Raw genomic sequence first — 6315 nt, 5'->3', positions numbered from 1 at the left:
CCTCTTCTTCCTGTCACTGAATCACAGGCTTCCTCCTGCAGCAGCTGTTCCCTTGGGTCCTAGGTGGACTCGTGTCTTTGCTTGCAGTCTGTGATTACCATCTCGTAAATAGAGAACAATGAAAAAAAGAAAAACGAAAAGAAACTGTGCTTCTAAGGAACAAGGGCACAGTGTCCTCAAATGTTCACAAACCTTGACACCAGTTGAGGAAGACCTCAGTCTTAACAATGGTAGATGAAATCAAGGAAACTCTGAAAGAGAAATTTAATTTACTCGAGGAAAAATGCAAAATAATGAATAATTCATCAAATGGAATTGAAAGAGACAAAGAATATAGTATCAAGTCAAAGAAACAAAATCAAAATGCTGAATACTCTACCAGTGATCTGGAAGATAAAACACAAGTGAGCAACTCAAAAGAGAAGGCAATAGAAGAAGACATAAAAATGGAAAGTGTAAAATAAAAGGACAATCATTGAATCATAGGAATAGTGGGAAATGTAGATGAGAAAGGGGAAGAAAGACGAGTGAAAGAGACGATAGTTGTAAACTTCCCAATCATTGGATGAAGATCTGTGCATGGATTAAAAAGACCCAAAATGTATCAAACAAAATATACCCAACTATAACTACATCAAGGCATATTGTAATAAAAATTGCAGACCAACCAAATTGAGAGAGACAAATTGCTTAAAGAGAAGCAAAATTTAAAACACACAAGAAATTACATCAAAATCACAACAGACATGAATTTACCTAAGAAGGAAGACATTGGAATGGAATATTCAAAATACTGCAAGGTAACCTAGGGTCTTCTACCCTACAAGGCTATCAATCAGATTTGTTGGAAGGATAAAAACATCAACAGACAAAAAAGAAACCAAAACATTTTTAACATCTAATCCATTCTTGAAACAGTAAAATATTTGCCATAAAAAATCAATATTCAAGGGCAAAATAATATAAATTGTTATAGAAAAATGAGGAAAACTCATTTTTATCAATAATTTCTATAAATGTCAGTGAACTACATTTCCCATCAAAAGTCATGGAGAGACTGAATGAACCAGGAAACAAAATTCATATTTTGTTTACAGGAAACATACCTAAGTCACAGGATAAACACAAGTTCAGTACATAGGTGGAAAATACTCATAAAAGCTATGACAATCATACTTTAATCATATTGAAGTAGTATTTAATCTAAAGAAAGTGCTTGGAGATAGGAATGTATACTACTTGTTAAAGGAACAATATATCAAGAAACACTAAATCTTATCAAGAGATTTGCACCAAATGAAGAGGAAGTAAAGTTTATAAAGTTTCTTCCTACAGAAATAAAGAGGCACATTGATGAAAAAACAGTAATAGTGGAAGACTTGAACACTTAACTTTCACCTTTAGACAGATTAACTCGGCAATATAAGTGAAAATACAAGTGCTCTAAATGAGATATTAGACCTGGAATTAATTGGCATATACAGAGTGGATTCTGACTGGATTCCACGGGAACATCAAAAGAATGCCTGGCTACCTACCTACAAGATGGTCGGACTTCTTCGTCAAGACCCTGAATGAACAGTTTGATGCTCTTCGTGTTCCTGGAGTGAGCAGACACCATTGGCCTACAATAACACTCGACAGGGATGAATGGAGATGATACTGGTGCCTGCTCAAGCAAGGTGATACAGAGCCTTCTATCCTTATAAAGCAAAATGCACATTCTTCTTTAGTGCACATGGGCCATTCTACAAGATTCATCACATACTTGGCCATAATACAAACTTTCATAAATTTAAAATATAGGTATCACCACTAAGCATCCCCACAGGATATCATGAAGGTAGAAATGAACCACAAAAAGAAGGTAGGGAGGGTCTGGAGTAATAGTGCAGCGGATAGGGCCTTGCCTTGCACAGAGCTATCTCTAGCATCCCATGTGTTCCCCTGAGGCTGCCAAGAGTGATCTTTCAACACAGAGCCAGGAGTAAGCTTTGAGCACCACCTGGAGTGACCCTACGCACCGTACTGTTGCTCTGATTCCTTAACAAAATCTTAGCAAACTCATTTCAACAGCAAATCAAAAATGTCATATACCACAGTCAAGTTAGATTTATCCAGGGATGTGAGGATCACTCAACATACAGTTAATTAACATTGTTTCCCGTATCGATAAAATGAAAGACAAAAATTATGATCATTTCAACAAAATTCATCATCACGATAAACAAAACAAAAACAAAATCTCTCACCAAAATAGGGCCAGAAAGAATCTTTCTCAAGATATGAGCATCTGTGGGGGCTGGAGCGCTAGCACAGCGGGTAGGGTGTTTGCCTTGCACACGGCTGGTCTGGGTTCGATTCCCAGCTTCCCATAGGGTCCCCCGAGTACCACCAGGAGTAATTCCTGAGTACACAGCCAGGAGTAATCCCTGTTTGGGTGTGACCGCCTGCCCTCCCCCCAAAAAAGATAGGAGCATGTGTAACAAATCCATGGCTAGAATCATTTTCATTGGTTAGAACTGAGTAGCCAGAGATAAAACTCCAGATCTATTGTCAGCTTATATTCAACAAAAGATCTGGGTACAGAACCTAGAAAAAAAGAAGCTTTTTCAATAAATGGTGCTGGGAAAACTGTAGAAAACATGAAGCTGGCTCCATACCTTACACCTTACACAGAGTCAGTTCAAAGTGGAAGAAAAACCTTGAGAGAGAAGTCTTACTCTAGTGATAATGGGAGAAAATATTTGAATGCAACACATCAGATAAAGGCTTAACTATCCAAGATAAAGCATTCATAAAGATCAATAAGAAACAAATCCAAATAATTCTTTCAAAAAGTGGTTGGAGTTCTTTCTACAAATAACTGCTTCAACTTACCAATCTTGACAGTCTAGTTTCATGTGTACTTAAAATATTTACGAGGAAACAAAACCAAAGGGACAAAAGATTATGTTTAAATCTGCTATATTAATTTCCTACATGGAACTTGTAGAAAACTTGTAGGAAACTTGCATGGGGGAGCTGGCAGAGAAACCCAGGTGTGTGGGACCTGGGGCCGAGATCTCCAAGGCTGCTCAGATGAGGACTGGGCCTCTTCCACACAGATCCCCCATTTTTCAGTAGCTAGGCAGTCACACCCAGATACTTGCCCTGGCACCGTGTAATCCCATCAACGGCCAACATCCAGAGACTATAAAACCAAGCTCCCAGAAGTGACATCTAATAGCCTAGTTCTCCCTCTTAGAGAACCTGAGAAGCTACCGATAATCTATTTCCCACTTGGGAGAGCCTGGCAAGCTCCCCATGGCATATTCATATCCAAAATACAGTAACACATATATACATACCTCTCAGAGAGCCCAGCAAGCTATGGAGAGTATCCTGCTTACACGGCAGAGCCTGACAAACTACCTGTGGCATATTCAATATGCCCAAAACAGTAACAATAGTTCTCATTCCCCTGACCCTGTAAGAGTCTCCAATCATTGGGAAAGATGAGAAGGGAGAAGCTGCTAAAATCTCAGGGCTGAGTGTAATAGAGATGTTACTGGTGCCCACTCGAGTAAATCAACGAACAATGGGATGACAGTGACAGTGACAGTGATGGGACTTCAAAGGTAAAGACAATCTTAATGATTATGTCTTCCTGATAAAAAGAATAAGTATCCATTGTCTCTAATAAATATACCCATTGAATACTATTTTTTAAATAGCATAATTAACTTTTCCATTTTCTATAATTTTCAATGACTCTACAAAAGCAAGCAATATTATTTATATATTTTTAGAACAAACATTTTATGTTCCCAACACAATATTTAGGAAGTGATTCTATTGAGAATATTCATAATTGAATACTTATAACAAAGAAGGAGAGATCTAGTATTTCTCCCATATAGAGAAATTATAGTTCAAAATTATATGTAGAATGGAAATAAATAGATTTTGTTGCTTAAACAGAAACTGGCTATAATCTCTTATTGTTCTCATTATATAGCCTCATGATTTGGATTTTAGGTAATCTAAACCTCTCTATGAAAATCCTGTTGTATTAAAGGGATAGTCTATAACATTAATTTCCCCCACCCCCCACATTTTTGTCTTTTTTCAGGTGCTGATGACTTTTAGGGGTATTCAAAAGGAGGTGAGATTGAATATTTTTAATCTAAATTCTCTGACCACATACTTGCCCTTATTCCTATTTATTTTCTGACCCTATTATGATTTTGTTTCCCACTTAGGTTTTAATTTTCTTTCCTTAAACAATGGTTTCTCCTTTTAAAAATAGCACTGACAAGCTGAATCGATAGCACAGCGGGTAGGGCGTTTGCCTTGCACACAGCCAACCAGGGTTCGATTCCCAGCATCCCATATGGTCCCCTGACACCGCCAGGGGTGATTCCTGAGTGCAGAGCCAGGAGTGACCCCTGTGTATCGCCCGGTGTGACCCAAAAAGCAAATAAATAAATAAATAAATTAGCACTGACTTATCAATCCAGAAATCCTAGGCAAATTAGAGAATATCATTTGTTTTCAAACTTTTTGAAGTAAGCCATTATTGCTGGCATGTGGTGATACCCCAGTGTTGCTTTCAAGTTGAGCTCCCCTCATAATCAATGATGAGGAATGACTTTTAACATGCATGTTGGCTTTCTCTAAGTCATCTTTCAGGAGTTAAGCTCATTTCCTTGCCCAGTTTCTCTGATTGGTGTATTTGTTGTTGGGCTCCTTGGTGTTCTTGGTGTTCTTGGTGTTGGGCTTTGAGCAGATGTTATACATCTCACATATCAGCCTATCTGAAAGGACATATGATCACCTATGTGTATTGCAGCACTGTTTACAATATCAAAGATATGGAAACAACTCATACCACACAAACAATGTCTGGATAAAGATTGCAGAACGGAATACTATTCAGCAGTGAGGAAAGATGAAATCTTTCAGTTTCCCACAATTAGGATGTGAATTGAAGGAGTCATGCCAAGTAAACCAAGTGATAAAAAAAAAGATAATTATTAGATTATCTGACTCATTTGTGGATTAAGAAATTTTTGTAGATTGACTAAGGGACTAGACAATTCTAATGGGTATGCCCCATGAAACTGTCAATTAGAATTTTTGTCATAGTTTACTGGGGTAGAGGGTATGAAGAAAATAATCTTGAGATAATGGTGTAAGCATTAAGGAGTTCTGGAAGTGGGCAAAGTGTAACAACAGCTCCCATATAGAACAAAATATTGGTTCAGTTATTTAAAATTAAAATAGATAATAACATTTTATTTTATTTACTAGAGATTTGCATTTTATTTGTGTTCATAATTATTATCTCATTAAAAATTATTGAATCACCGTGAGATAGTTACAAGTGTTCATATTTGGCTCACAATAATACAATTATCAAAGACCCATCCCTCCACCAGGGCACATTCCCCACCACCAATATCCCCGGTATACCCCCCCTTTCCCACCCTCCCCCTGCGTCCATGGCAGACAATATTCCCCATACTCTCTCTCTCTACTTTTGGACAGTATGGCTTGCAACACAGAACCTGAGGGATCATCATGTTTGGTCCATTATATACTTTCGGCACACATCTCCCATCCCCACTGATTCCTCCAGCCATCATTTTCTTAGAGTCATGGAGATTATCATCTCATTTAACATAAAAGGCATGAAGATAAAAATCTGCGATTTCTTTTGAATCACCTATAGGTATTATACAACAAAGTGCTTCAGGTAGACTGCAAAACAGGAGAACACAATAATGTTACATGTTACATGATGTGATAAGAAAACATTAAAACTTAAAATATAAGTTTCATTTAATGGTTTAGAGGTAGTAACTAGAGAGAGTTCAGGGATGTAGCGTTTAGTATTTTCCTAAAGACTATTTGCTTTTACAGAAAAGAAGACCTCAATAATTTTATTCACCAAAGTCTGGTAATGCAACATAGGCATTCAACAGAATAATGTTAAATAATTGGAGAATTATTGTTTGATAATAAATATTGTGATAGTGGAATAAGCTTTCATGGATGCCAAAGGATCCTTTCCTTAATAAAATGAATTACTATAGTAGGATGAGATTAATTCAATAACAAATCAAATTCATATTTTCTTTGTCTCAAGAAACAAAGTTAATAATTAAAAGAAGTTCATATAATTCAATTGTAATTGTTTTGAATACAACATAATGAAAAAACGAGAAAAACATTACTTACTAACAAAGATCTTTACACATTGCAATATAATGTATTGTTTTCTGGTAGCATTAGAAACTATTCCATTAAGGCTCATCTCCTACAAATAAT

At 36.7% G+C, this 6315-nt stretch overlaps 1 pseudogene; it reads left to right on the top strand.

Moving 5' to 3' along the window:
* The first annotated feature begins 227 nt into the window (after positions 1-227).
* LOC105942771 (olfactory receptor 8S1-like) overlaps positions 228-6315 on the top strand; it is a 35600-nt pseudogene continuing 29512 nt past the window's right edge.

The sequence above is a fragment of the Sorex araneus genome, chromosome 6 (genome assembly GCF_027595985.1).
Source record: "Sorex araneus isolate mSorAra2 chromosome 6, mSorAra2.pri, whole genome shotgun sequence".
Classification (NCBI taxonomy): Eukaryota; Metazoa; Chordata; class Mammalia; order Eulipotyphla; family Soricidae; genus Sorex; species Sorex araneus.
This window is presented reverse-complemented; position numbering and strand designations above follow the sequence as displayed.